Source organism: Tasmannia lanceolata, unplaced genomic scaffold, assembly GCF_043159265.1.
Source record: "Tasmannia lanceolata isolate RefF3 unplaced genomic scaffold, GAP_Taslan_0.1 ptg000064l, whole genome shotgun sequence".
Taxonomy (NCBI): Eukaryota; Viridiplantae; Streptophyta; class Magnoliopsida; order Canellales; family Winteraceae; genus Tasmannia; species Tasmannia lanceolata.
In genome coordinates, this window is record NW_027518741.1 from 592501 (window position 1) to 607500 (window position 15000).

Genomic DNA, 15000 nt, shown 5'->3' on the forward strand with positions numbered 1-15000 from the left:
GTGGCCTTGCACGGCCTTTTGTCTTTGGAACCAACCATCAGTGCCACGGGAAGTGCCGGAGTCCCGGCATCCGCGGTGCCAAGTCATTGCGCCCTTGGTCTCTGCAGCGGGGCATGCCGGGCACTCCCAACCATTGCAAGCAAGCAAGCAAGCAAGAAAGAAAGTAAGTAAGTAAGTAAGTATTACATATAGGGGCGGGACATGCGGGGAGATCTGCGAAACGTGCATTACGGGGCACACGCGTACCTACCGGGGCATACCGACCCCTATTGGGGCACACGTGTGCATATCGGGGCATACCGGGCCTATCGGGGCACACGCGTACATACCGGGGCATACCGAGCCCTACTGGGGCACACGTGCGCATATCGGGGCGTACCAAGCCTATCGGGGCATACGCATGTATCCCAAGGCATACCGAGTCTATCCGGGCATACGCGTTCATACCGGGGCGTAACGGGCCTATCGGGGCATACTTGGGCATATCCGGGCAAAAAATGCCCAAAACTTGCGCAACCTTGGCAACCGTGGTCCATTCCTCTCTATATGCCTAGCCTTGCCAACCGTGGTCCATTCCTCACTATATGCCATGGCCTTGTGCCCATGGTCTTCCCAAGACAGCGTCCAAGGCCCCCGGAAGGCCAAGGGAGCCCAACCCAGCAATGCCCTGCTATGGCAAGCCAAGGCCAAGCATTCCGGTGCCTATCCGGGCAAAAATGCGATTCCTCTCTATATGCCTAGCCTTGGCAACCGTGGTCCATTCCCCACCATATGCCATGGCCTTGTGCCCATGGTCTTCCCAAGACAGTGTCCAAGGCGCCCGGAAGGCCAAGGGAGCCCAACCCAGCAATGCCCTGCTTTGGCAAGCCAAGGCCAAGCATTCCGGTGCCTAACCTTGGCAACCGTGGTCCTTTCCTCACCATATGCCATGGCCTTGTGCCCATGGTCTTCGCAAGACATCGTCCAAGGCGCCCAAAAGGCCAAGGGAGCCCAACCCAGCAATGCCTTGCTAGGACAAGCCAAGGCCAAGCATTCCGGTGCCTATCCGGGCAAAAACGCCCAAAGCATGCCCATTCCTTAGCCTATCCAGGCAAAAACGCCCAAAATCTGCACATTCTAGTGCCTATCCGGGCAAAAACGCCCACCAGCATGCCACCCTCCTATAGGGTTTGCGCAACCAACCAGCCTAACCACCAGTGGCAACCAAAGGTGCTGTTAGCGACGACTTCTGAAGACGCAACGAGACGCGACGTGTTTGCGCCCAGACGCGACGAGACGATGCGGGATCTGCGCCCAAGAATGCCTAGACCCGTCGACTTGATGCGGGATCAGCTCGCCCAAGCATGCCTAGTGTGCAAGGCCTGTGTGCAAGGCTAGTGTCCAAGGCTAGTGTGCAAGGCTCATGTGGAACGCTAGTGCGCAAGGCTAGTGCCCAAGGCTTGTGTGCCAGGCCCGTGTGCAAGGCTAGTGTCCAGGGCTTGTGTGCATTGCTTGAGTGCAAGGCTTGTGTGCATTGCTCGAGTGCATGGCTTGTGTGCAAGGGTTGTGCGCAAGGCTAGTGTGCGGGGCTTGTGCGCATGGCTAATGTGCACGGCTTGTGTGCATGGCTACCGTGCAAGGCTAGTTTGCATGGCTAGGGTGCAAGGCTCGCATGCGAGGCTAGTGTGCAAGGCTGCGTGCAAGGGAAGCGTGCAGGGCGAGTGTGCGAGGCCACTGTGCACGGCGCCAGCACTAGCGAGCCATCATCCGCGTTGCCATGGCTCGCTTGGCCTTGGCTTGCCAGGCCCCGACACGAGCAATCGCGCATTTTCTTTGCAACCGACCATCAATGCCGCCCAACGGGGCCAGCACGAGCAGTCATCCGCGGTCCCCTGGCCCTGCGCACGTTTGTCTTTGAAACCGAGCATCAATGCCACAGAAAGTGCCGGGGCGCCAGCTGGAGCCATCATCCGACGTGCCATGGCTCGCTTGGCCTTGGCTTGCCGGGCCCCGACACGAGCAATCGCGCATTTTCTTTGCAACCGACCATCAATGCCGCCCAACGGGGCCAGCACGAGCAGTCATCCGCGGTCCCCTGGCACTGCGCACGTTTGTCTTTGAAACCGAGCATCAATGCCACAGAAAGTGCCGGGGCGCCAGCTGGAGCCATCATCCGACGTGCCATGGCTCTGGTCCCATGGTCTTCGCAACCGAGCATTCGTGACACCCGCGGGGCCAGGACACCAACCCTTCCGACACGAGCATTCGCGCATGTTCTTTGGCCACACAACGGCGCCAGCACGAGCAAAATCATCCGCGGTGCGGTGGCCTTGCACGGCCTTTTGTCTTTGGAACCAACCATCAGTGCCACGGGAAGTGCCGGAGTCCCGGCATCCGCGGTGCCAAGTCATTGCGCCCTTGGTCTCTGCAGCGGGGCATGCCGGGCACTCCCAACCATTGCAAGCAAGCAAGCAAGCAAGAAAGAAAGTAAGTAAGTAAGTAAGTATTACATATAGGGGCGGGACATGCGGGGAGATCTGCGAAACGTGCATTACGGGGCACACGCGTACCTACCGGGGCATACCGACCCCTATTGGGGCACACGTGTGCATATCGGGGCATACCGGGCCTATCGGGGCACACGCGTACATACCGGGGCATACCGAGCCCTACTGGGGCACACGTGCGCATATCGGGGCATACGCATGTATCCCAAGGCATACCGAGTCTATCCGGGCATACGCGTTCATACCGGGGCGTAACGGGCCTATCGGGGCATACTTGGGCATATCCGGGCAAAAAATGCCCAAAACTTGCGCAACCTTGGCAACCGTGGTCCATTCCTCTCTATATGCCTAGCCTTGCCAACCGTGGTCCATTCCTCACTATATGCCATGGCCTTGTGCCCATGGTCTTCCCAAGACAGCGTCCAAGGCCCCCGGAAGGCCAAGGGAGCCCAACCCAGCAATGCCCTGCTATGGCAAGCCAAGGCCAAGCATTCCGGTGCCTATCCGGGCAAAAATGCAATTCCTCTCTATATGCCTAGCCTTGGCAACCGTGGTCCATTCCCCACCATATGCCATGGCCTTGTGCCCATGGTCTTCCCAAGACAGTGTCCAAGGCGCCCGGAAGGCCAAGGGAGCCCAACCCAGCAATGCCCTGCTTTGGCAAGCCAAGGCCAAGCATTCCGGTGCCTAACCTTGGCAACCGTGGTCCTTTCCTCACCATATGCCATGGCCTTGTGCCCATGGTCTTCGCAAGACATCGTCCAAGGCGCCCAAAAGGCCAAGGGAGCCCAACCCAGCAATGCCTTGCTAGGACAAGCCAAGGCCAAGCATTCCGGTGCCTATCCGGGCAAAAACGCCCAAAGCATGCCCATTCCTTAGCCTATCCAGGCAAAAACGCCCAAAATCTGCACATTCTAGTGCCTCTCCGGGCAAAAACGCCCACCAGCATGCCACCCTCCTATAGGGTTTGCGCAACCAACCAGCCTAACCACCAGTGGCAACCAAAGGTGCTGTTAGCGACGACTTCTGAAGACGCAACGAGACGCGACGTGTTTGCGCCCAGACGCGACGAGACGATGCGGGATCTGCGCCCAAGAATGCCTAGACCCGTCGACTTGATGCGGGATCAGCTCGCCCAAGCATGCCTAGTGTGCAAGGCCTGTGTGCAAGGCTAGTGTCCAAGGCTAGTGTGCAAGGCTCATGTGGAACGCTAGTGCGCAAGGCTAGTGCCCAAGGCTTGTGTGCCAGGCCCGTGTGCAAGGCTAGTGTCCAGGGCTTGTGTGCATTGCTTGAGTGCAAGGCTTGTGTGCATTGCTCGAGTGCATGGCTTGTGTGCAAGGGTTGTGCGCAAGGCTAGTGTGCGGGGCTTGTGCGCATGGCTAATGTGCACGGCTTGTGTGCATGGCTACCGTGCAAGGCTAGTTTGCATGGCTAGGGTGCAAGGCTCGCATGCGAGGCTAGTGTGCAAGGCTGCGTGCAAGGGAAGCGTGCAGGGCGAGTGTGCGAGGCCACTGTGCACGGCGCCAGCACTAGCGAGCCATCATCCGCGTTGCCATGGCTCGCTTGGCCTTGGCTTGCCAGGCCCCGACACGAGCAATCGCGCATTTTCTTTGCAACCGACCATCAATGCCGCCCAACGGGGCCAGCACGAGCAGTCATCCGCGGTCCCCTGGCCCTGCGCACGTTTGTCTTTGAAACCGAGCATCAATGCCACAGAAAGTGCCGGGGCGCCAGCTGGAGCCATCATCCGACGTGCCATGGCTCGCTTGGCCTTGGCTTGCCGGGCCCCGACACGAGCAATCGCGCATTTTCTTTGCAACCGACCATCAATGCCGCCCAACGGGGCCAGCACGAGCAGTCATCCGCGGTCCCCTGGCACTGCGCACGTTTGTCTTTGAAACCGAGCATCAATGCCACAGAAAGTGCCGGGGCGCCAGCTGGAGCCATCATCCGACGTGCCATGGCTCTGGTCCCATGGTCTTCGCAACCGAGCATTCGTGACACCCGCGGGGCCAGGACACCAACCCTTCCGACACGAGCATTCGCGCATGTTCTTTGGCCACACAACGGCGCCAGCACGAGCAAAATCATCCGCGGTGCGGTGGCCTTGCACGGCCTTTTGTCTTTGGAACCAACCATCAGTGCCACGGGAAGTGCCGGAGTCCCGGCATCCGCGGTGCCAAGTCATTGCGCCCTTGGTCTCTGCAGCGGGGCATGCCGGGCACTCCCAACCATTGCAAGCAAGCAAGCAAGCAAGAAAGAAAGTAAGTAAGTAAGTAAGTATTACATATAGGGGCGGGACATGCGGGGAGATCTGCGAAACGTGCATTACGGGGCACACGCGTACCTACCGGGGCATACCGACCCCTATTGGGGCACACGTGTGCATATCGGGGCATACCGGGCCTATCGGGGCACACGCGTACATACCGGGGCATACCGAGCCCTACTGGGGCACACGTGCGCATATCGGGGCATACGCATGTATCCCAAGGCATACCGAGTCTATCCGGGCATACGCGTTCATACCGGGGCGTAACGGGCCTATCGGGGCATACTTGGGCATATCCGGGCAAAAAATGCCCAAAACTTGCGCAACCTTGGCAACCGTGGTCCATTCCTCTCTATATGCCTAGCCTTGCCAACCGTGGTCCATTCCTCACTATATGCCATGGCCTTGTGCCCATGGTCTTCCCAAGACAGCGTCCAAGGCCCCCGGAAGGCCAAGGGAGCCCAACCCAGCAATGCCCTGCTATGGCAAGCCAAGGCCAAGCATTCCGGTGCCTATCCGGGCAAAAATGCGATTCCTCTCTATATGCCTAGCCTTGGCAACCGTGGTCCATTCCCCACCATATGCCATGGCCTTGTGCCCATGGTCTTCCCAAGACAGTGTCCAAGGCGCCCGGAAGGCCAAGGGAGCCCAACCCAGCAATGCCCTGCTTTGGCAAGCCAAGGCCAAGCATTCCGGTGCCTAACCTTGGCAACCGTGGTCCTTTCCTCACCATATGCCATGGCCTTGTGCCCATGGTCTTCGCAAGACATCGTCCAAGGCGCCCAAAAGGCCAAGGGAGCCCAACCCAGCAATGCCTTGCTAGGACAAGCCAAGGCCAAGCATTCCGGTGCCTATCCGGGCAAAAACGCCCAAAGCATGCCCATTCCTTAGCCTATCCAGGCAAAAACGCCCAAAATCTGCACATTCTAGTGCCTATCCGGGCAAAAACGCCCACCAGCATGCCACCCTCCTATAGGGTTTGCGCAACCAACCAGCCTAACCACCAGTGGCAACCAAAGGTGCTGTTAGCGACGACTTCTGAAGACGCAACGAGACGCGACGTGTTTGCGCCCAGACGCGACGAGACGATGCGGGATCTGCGCCCAAGAATGCCTAGACCCGTCGACTTGATGCGGGATCAGCTCGCCCAAGCATGCCTAGTGTGCAAGGCCTGTGTGCAAGGCTAGTGTCCAAGGCTAGTGTGCAAGGCTCATGTGGAACGCTAGTGCGCAAGGCTAGTGCCCAAGGCTTGTGTGCCAGGCCCGTGTGCAAGGCTAGTGTCCAGGGCTTGTGTGCATTGCTTGAGTGCAAGGCTTGTGTGCATTGCTCGAGTGCATGGCTTGTGTGCAAGGGTTGTGCGCAAGGCTAGTGTGCGGGGCTTGTGCGCATGGCTAATGTGCACGGCTTGTGTGCATGGCTACCGTGCAAGGCTAGTTTGCATGGCTAGGGTGCAAGGCTCGCATGCGAGGCTAGTGTGCAAGGCTGCGTGCAAGGGAAGCGTGTAGGGCGAGTGTGCGAGGCCACTGTGCACGGCGCCAGCACTAGCGAGCCATCATCCGCGTTGCCATGGCTCGCTTGGCCTTGGCTTGCCAGGCCCCGACACGAGCAATCGCGCATTTTCTTTGCAACCGACCATCAATGCCGCCCAACGGGGCCAGCACGAGCAGTCATCCGCGGTCCCCTGGCCCTGCGCACGTTTGTCTTTGAAACCGAGCATCAATGCCACAGAAAGTGCCGGGGCGCCAGCTGGAGCCATCATCCGACGTGCCATGGCTCGCTTGGCCTTGGCTTGCCGGGCCCCGACACGAGCAATCGCGCATTTTCTTTGCAACCGACCATCAATGCTGCCCAACGGGGCCAGCACGAGCAGTCATCCGCGGTCCCCTGGCCCTGCGCACGTTTGTCTTTGAAACCGAGCATCAATGCCACAGAAAGTGCCGGGGCGCCAGCTGGAGCCATCATCCGACGTGCCATGGCTCTGGTCCCATGGTCTTCGCAACCGAGCATTCGTGACACCCGCGGGGCCAGGACACCAACCCTTCCGACACGAGCATTCGCGCATGTTCTTTGGCCACACAACGGCGCCAGCACGAGCAAAATCATCCGCGGTGCGGTGGCCTTGCACGGCCTTTTGTCTTTGGAACCAACCATCAGTGCCACGGGAAGTGCCGGAGTCCCGGCATCCGCGGTGCCAAGTCATTGCGCCCTTGGTCTCTGCAGCGGGGCATGCCGGGCACTCCCAACCATTGCAAGCAAGCAAGCAAGCAAGAAAGAAAGTAAGTAAGTAAGTAAGTATTACATATAGGGGCGGGACATGCGGGGAGATCTGCGAAACGTGCATTACGGGGCACACGCGTACCTACCGGGGCATACCGACCCCTATTGGGGCACACGTGTGCATATCGGGGCATACCGGGCCTATCGGGGCACACGCGTACATACCGGGGCATACCGAGCCCTACTGGGGCACACGTGCGCATATCGGGGCATACGCATGTATCCCAAGGCATACCGAGTCTATCCGGGCATACGCGTTCATACCGGGGCGTAACGGGCCTATCGGGGCATACTTGGGCATATCCGGGCAAAAAATGCCCAAAACTTGCGCAACCTTGGCAACCGTGGTCCATTCCTCTCTATATGCCTAGCCTTGCCAACCGTGGTCCATTCCTCACTATATGCCATGGCCTTGTGCCCATGGTCTTCCCAAGACAGCGTCCAAGGCCCCCGGAAGGCCAAGGGAGCCCAACCCAGCAATGCCCTGCTATGGCAAGCCAAGGCCAAGCATTCCGGTGCCTATCCGGGCAAAAATGCAATTCCTCTCTATATGCCTAGCCTTGGCAACCGTGGTCCATTCCCCACCATATGCCATGGCCTTGTGCCCATGGTCTTCCCAAGACAGTGTCCAAGGCGCCCGGAAGGCCAAGGGAGCCCAACCCAGCAATGCCCTGCTTTGGCAAGCCAAGGCCAAGCATTCCGGTGCCTAACCTTGGCAACCGTGGTCCTTTCCTCACCATATGCCATGGCCTTGTGCCCATGGTCTTCGCAAGACATCGTCCAAGGCGCCCAAAAGGCCAAGGGAGCCCAACCCAGCAATGCCTTGCTAGGACAAGCCAAGGCCAAGCATTCCGGTGCCTATCCGGGCAAAAACGCCCAAAGCATGCCCATTCCTTAGCCTATCCAGGCAAAAACGCCCAAAATCTGCACATTCTAGTGCCTCTCCGGGCAAAAACGCCCACCAGCATGCCACCCTCCTATAGGGTTTGCGCAACCAACCAGCCTAACCACCAGTGGCAACCAAAGGTGCTGTTAGCGACGACTTCTGAAGACGCAACGAGACGCGACGTGTTTGCGCCCAGACGCGACGAGACGATGCGGGATCTGCGCCCAAGAATGCCTAGACCCGTCGACTTGATGCGGGATCAGCTCGCCCAAGCATGCCTAGTGTGCAAGGCCTGTGTGCAAGGCTAGTGTCCAAGGCTAGTGTGCAAGGCTCATGTGGAACGCTAGTGCGCAAGGCTAGTGCCCAAGGCTTGTGTGCCAGGCCCGTGTGCAAGGCTAGTGTCCAGGGCTTGTGTGCATTGCTTGAGTGCAAGGCTTGTGTGCATTGCTCGAGTGCATGGCTTGTGTGCAAGGGTTGTGCGCAAGGCTAGTGTGCGGGGCTTGTGCGCATGGCTAATGTGCACGGCTTGTGTGCATGGCTACCGTGCAAGGCTAGTTTGCATGGCTAGGGTGCAAGGCTCGCATGCGAGGCTAGTGTGCAAGGCTGCGTGCAAGGGAAGCGTGCAGGGCGAGTGTGCGAGGCCACTGTGCACGGCGCCAGCACTAGCGAGCCATCATCCGCGTTGCCATGGCTCGCTTGGCCTTGGCTTGCCAGGCCCCGACACGAGCAATCGCGCATTTTCTTTGCAACCGACCATCAATGCCGCCCAACGGGGCCAGCACGAGCAGTCATCCGCGGTCCCCTGGCCCTGCGCACGTTTGTCTTTGAAACCGAGCATCAATGCCACAGAAAGTGCCGGGGCGCCAGCTGGAGCCATCATCCGACGTGCCATGGCTCGCTTGGCCTTGGCTTGCCGGGCCCCGACACGAGCAATCGCGCATTTTCTTTGCAACCGACCATCAATGCCGCCCAACGGGGCCAGCACGAGCAGTCATCCGCGGTCCCCTGGCACTGCGCACGTTTGTCTTTGAAACCGAGCATCAATGCCACAGAAAGTGCCGGGGCGCCAGCTGGAGCCATCATCCGACGTGCCATGGCTCTGGTCCCATGGTCTTCGCAACCGAGCATTCGTGACACCCGCGGGGCCAGGACACCAACCCTTCCGACACGAGCATTCGCGCATGTTCTTTGGCCACACAACGGCGCCAGCACGAGCAAAATCATCCGCGGTGCGGTGGCCTTGCACGGCCTTTTGTCTTTGGAACCAACCATCAGTGCCACGGGAAGTGCCGGAGTCCCGGCATCCGCGGTGCCAAGTCATTGCGCCCTTGGTCTCTGCAGCGGGGCATGCCGGGCACTCCCAACCATTGCAAGCAAGCAAGCAAGCAAGAAAGAAAGTAAGTAAGTAAGTAAGTATTACATATAGGGGCGGGACATGCGGGGAGATCTGCGAAACGTGCATTACGGGGCACACGCGTACCTACCGGGGCATACCGACCCCTATTGGGGCACACGTGTGCATATCGGGGCATACCGGGCCTATCGGGGCACACGCGTACATACCGGGGCATACCGAGCCCTACTGGGGCACACGTGCGCATATCGGGGCATACGCATGTATCCCAAGGCATACCGAGTCTATCCGGGCATACGCGTTCATACCGGGGCGTAACGGGCCTATCGGGGCATACTTGGGCATATCCGGGCAAAAAATGCCCAAAACTTGCGCAACCTTGGCAACCGTGGTCCATTCCTCTCTATATGCCTAGCCTTGCCAACCGTGGTCCATTCCTCACTATATGCCATGGCCTTGTGCCCATGGTCTTCCCAAGACAGCGTCCAAGGCCCCCGGAAGGCCAAGGGAGCCCAACCCAGCAATGCCCTGCTATGGCAAGCCAAGGCCAAGCATTCCGGTGCCTATCCGGGCAAAAATGCAATTCCTCTCTATATGCCTAGCCTTGGCAACCGTGGTCCATTCCCCACCATATGCCATGGCCTTGTGCCCATGGTCTTCCCAAGACAGTGTCCAAGGCGCCCGGAAGGCCAAGGGAGCCCAACCCAGCAATGCCCTGCTTTGGCAAGCCAAGGCCAAGCATTCCGGTGCCTAACCTTGGCAACCGTGGTCCTTTCCTCACCATATGCCATGGCCTTGTGCCCATGGTCTTCGCAAGACATCGTCCAAGGCGCCCAAAAGGCCAAGGGAGCCCAACCCAGCAATGCCTTGCTAGGACAAGCCAAGGCCAAGCATTCCGGTGCCTATCCGGGCAAAAACGCCCAAAGCATGCCCATTCCTTAGCCTATCCAGGCAAAAACGCCCAAAATCTGCACATTCTAGTGCCTATCCGGGCAAAAACGCCCACCAGCATGCCACCCTCCTATAGGGTTTGCGCAACCAACCAGCCTAACCACCAGTGGCAACCAAAGGTGCTGTTAGCGACGACTTCTGAAGACGCAACGAGACGCGACGTGTTTGCGCCCAGACGCGACGAGACGATGCGGGATCTGCGCCCAAGAATGCCTAGACCCGTCGACTTGATGCGGGATCAGCTCGCCCAAGCATGCCTAGTGTGCAAGGCCTGTGTGCAAGGCTAGTGTCCAAGGCTAGTGTGCAAGGCTCATGTGGAACGCTAGTGCGCAAGGCTAGTGCCCAAGGCTTGTGTGCCAGGCCCGTGTGCAAGGCTAGTGTCCAGGGCTTGTGTGCATTGCTTGAGTGCAAGGCTTGTGTGCATTGCTCGAGTGCATGGCTTGTGTGCAAGGGTTGTGCGCAAGGCTAGTGTGCGGGGCTTGTGCGCATGGCTAATGTGCACGGCTTGTGTGCATGGCTACCGTGCAAGGCTAGTTTGCATGGCTAGGGTGCAAGGCTCGCATGCGAGGCTAGTGTGCAAGGCTGCGTGCAAGGGAAGCGTGCAGGGCGAGTGTGCGAGGCCACTGTGCACGGCGCCAGCACTAGCGAGCCATCATCCGCGTTGCCATGGCTCGCTTGGCCTTGGCTTGCCAGGCCCCGACACGAGCAATCGCGCATTTTCTTTGCAACCGACCATCAATGCCGCCCAACGGGGCCAGCACGAGCAGTCATCCGCGGTCCCCTGGCCCTGCGCACGTTTGTCTTTGAAACCGAGCATCAATGCCACAGAAAGTGCCGGGGCGCCAGCTGGAGCCATCATCCGACGTGCCATGGCTCGCTTGGCCTTGGCTTGCCGGGCCCCGACACGAGCAATCGCGCATTTTCTTTGCAACCGACCATCAATGCTGCCCAACGGGGCCAGCACGAGCAGTCATCCGCGGTCCCCTGGCCCTGCGCACGTTTGTCTTTGAAACCGAGCATCAATGCCACAGAAAGTGCCGGGGCGCCAGCTGGAGCCATCATCCGACGTGCCATGGCTCTGGTCCCATGGTCTTCGCAACCGAGCATTCGTGACACCCGCGGGGCCAGGACACCAACCCTTCCGACACGAGCATTCGCGCATGTTCTTTGGCCACACAACGGCGCCAGCACGAGCAAAATCATCCGCGGTGCGGTGGCCTTGCACGGCCTTTTGTCTTTGGAACCAACCATCAGTGCCACGGGAAGTGCCGGAGTCCCGGCATCCGCGGTGCCAAGTCATTGCGCCCTTGGTCTCTGCAGCGGGGCATGCCGGGCACTCCCAACCATTGCAAGCAAGCAAGCAAGCAAGAAAGAAAGTAAGTAAGTAAGTAAGTATTACATATAGGGGCGGGACATGCGGGGAGATCTGCGAAACGTGCATTACGGGGCACACGCGTACCTACCGGGGCATACCGACCCCTATTGGGGCACACGTGTGCATATCGGGGCATACCGGGCCTATCGGGGCACACGCGTACATACCGGGGCATACCGAGCCCTACTGGGGCACACGTGCGCATATCGGGGCATACGCATGTATCCCAAGGCATACCGAGTCTATCCGGGCATACGCGTTCATACCGGGGCGTAACGGGCCTATCGGGGCATACTTGGGCATATCCGGGCAAAAAATGCCCAAAACTTGCGCAACCTTGGCAACCGTGGTCCATTCCTCTCTATATGCCTAGCCTTGCCAACTGTGGTCCATTCCTCACTATATGCCATGGCCTTGTGCCCATGGTCTTCCCAAGACAGCGTCCAAGGCCCCCGGAAGGCCAAGGGAGCCCAACCCAGCAATGCCCTGCTATGGCAAGCCAAGGCCAAGCATTCCGGTGCCTATCCGGGCAAAAATGCAATTCCTCTCTATATGCCTAGCCTTGGCAACCGTGGTCCATTCCCCACCATATGCCATGGCCTTGTGCCCATGGTCTAACCAAGACAGTGTCCAAGGCGCCCGGAAGGCCAAGGGAGCCCAACCCAGCAATGCCCTGCTTTGGCAAGCCAAGGCCAAGCATTCCGGTGCCTAACCTTGGCAACCGTGGTCCTTTCCTCACCATATGCCATGGCCTTGTGCCCATGGTCTTCGCAAGACATCGTCCAAGGCGCCCAAAAGGCCAAGGGAGCCCAACCCAGCAATGCCTTGCTAGGACAAGCCAAGGCCAAGCATTCCGGTGCCTATCCGGGCAAAAACGCCCAAAGCATGCCCATTCCTTAGCCTATCCAGGCAAAAACGCCCAAAATCTGCACATTCTAGTGCCTATCCGGGCAAAAACGCCCACCAGCATGCCACCCTCCTATAGGGTTTGCGCAACCAACCAGCCTAACCACCAGTGGCAACCAAAGGTGCTGTTAGCAACGACTTCTGAAGACGCAACGAGACGCGACGTGTTTGCGCCCAGACGCGACGAGACGATGCGGGATCTGCGCCCAAGAATGCCTAGACCCGTCGACTTGATGCGGGATCAGCTCGCCCAAGCATGCCTAGTGTGCAAGGCCTGTGTGCAAGGCTAGTGTCCAAGGCTAGTGTGCAAGGCTCATGTGGAACGCTAGTGCGCAAGGCTAGTGCCCAAGGCTTGTGTGCCAGGCCCGTGTGCAAGGCTAGTGTCCAGGGCTTGTGTGCATTGCTTGAGTGCAAGGCTTGTGTGCATTGCTCGAGTGCATGGCTTGTGTGCAAGGGTTGTGCGCAAGGCTAGTGTGCGGGGCTTGTGCGCATGGCTAATGTGCACGGCTTGTGTGCATGGCTACCGTGCAAGGCTAGTTTGCATGGCTAGGGTGCAAGGCTCGCATGCGAGGCTAGTGTGCAAGGCTGCGTGCAAGGGAAGCGTGCAGGGCGAGTGTGCGAGGCCACTGTGCACGGCGCCAGCACTAGCGAGCCATCATCCGCGTTGCCATGGCTCGCTTGGCCTTGGCTTGCCAGGCCCCGACACGAGCAATCGCGCATTTTCTTTGCAACCGACCATCAATGCCGCCCAACGGGGCCAGCACGAGCAGTCATCCGCGGTCCCCTGGCCCTGCGCACGTTTGTCTTTGAAACCGAGCATCAATGCCACAGAAAGTGCCGGGGCGCCAGCTGGAGCCATCATCCGACGTGCCATGGCTCTGGTCCCATGGTCTTCGCAACCGAGCATTCGTGACACCCGCGGGGCCAGGACACCAACCCTTCCGACACGAGCATTCGCGCATGTTCTTTGGCCACACAACGGCGCCAGCACGAGCAAAATCATCCGCGGTGCGGTGGCCTTGCACGGCCTTTTGTCTTTGGAACCAACCATCAGTGCCACGGGAAGTGCCGGAGTCCCGGCATCCGCGGTGCCAAGTCATTGCGCCCTTGGTCTCTGCAGCGGGGCATGCCGGGCACTCCCAACCATTGCAAGCAAGCAAGCAAGCAAGAAAGAAAGTAAGTAAGTAAGTAAGTATTACATATAGGGGCGGGACATGCGGGGAGATCTGCGAAACGTGCATTACGGGGCACACGCGTACCTACCGGGGCATACCGACCCCTATTGGGGCACACGTGTGCATATCGGGGCATACCGGGCCTATCGGGGCACACGCGTACATACCGGGGCATACCGAGCCCTACTGGGGCACACGTGCGCATATCGGGGCATACGCATGTATCCCAAGGCATACCGAGTCTATCCGGGCATACGCGTTCATACCGGGGCGTAACGGGCCTATCGGGGCATACTTGGGCATATCCGGGCAAAAAATGCCCAAAACTTGCGCAACCTTGGCAACCGTGGTCCATTCCTCTCTATATGCCTAGCCTTGCCAACCGTGGTCCATTCCTCACTATATGCCATGGCCTTGTGCCCATGGTCTTCCCAAGACAGCGTCCAAGGCCCCCGGAAGGCCAAGGGAGCCCAACCCAGCAATGCCCTGCTATGGCAAGCCAAGGCCAAGCATTCCGGTGCCTATCCGGGCAAAAATGCAATTCCTCTCTATATGCCTAGCCTTGGCAACCGTGGTCCATTCCCCACCATATGCCATGGCCTTGTGCCCATGGTCTTCCCAAGACAGTGTCCAAGGCGCCCGGAAGGCCAAGGGAGCCCAACCCAGCAATGCCCTGCTTTGGCAAGCCAAGGCCAAGCATTCCGGTGCCTAACCTTGGCAACCGTGGTCCTTTCCTCACCATATGCCATGGCCTTGTGCCCATGGTCTTCGCAAGACATCGTCCAAGGCGCCCAAAAGGCCAAGGGAGCCCAACCCAGCAATGCCTTGCTAGGACAAGCCAAGGCCAAGCATTCCGGTGCCTATCCGGGCAAAAACGCCCAAAGCATGCCCATTCCTTAGCCTATCCAGGCAAAAACGCCCAAAATCTGCACATTCTAGTGCCTATCCGGGCAAAAACGCCCACCAGCATGCCACCCTCCTATAGGGTTTGCGCAACCAACCAGCCTAACCACCAGTGGCAACCAAAGGTGCTGTTAGCGACGACTTCTGAAGAGGCAACGAGACGCGACGTGTTTGCGCCCAGACGCGACGAGACGATGCGGGATCTGCGCCCAAGAATGCCTAGACCCGTCGACTTGATGCGGGATCAGCTCGCCCAAGCATGCCTAGTGTGCAAGGCCTGTGTGCAAGGCTAGTGTCCAAGGCTAGTGTGCAAGGCTCATGTGGAACGCTAGTGCGCAAGGCTAGTGCCCAAGGCTTGTGTGCCAGGCCCGTGTGCAAGGCTAGTGTCCAGGGCTTGTGTGCATTGCTTGAGTGC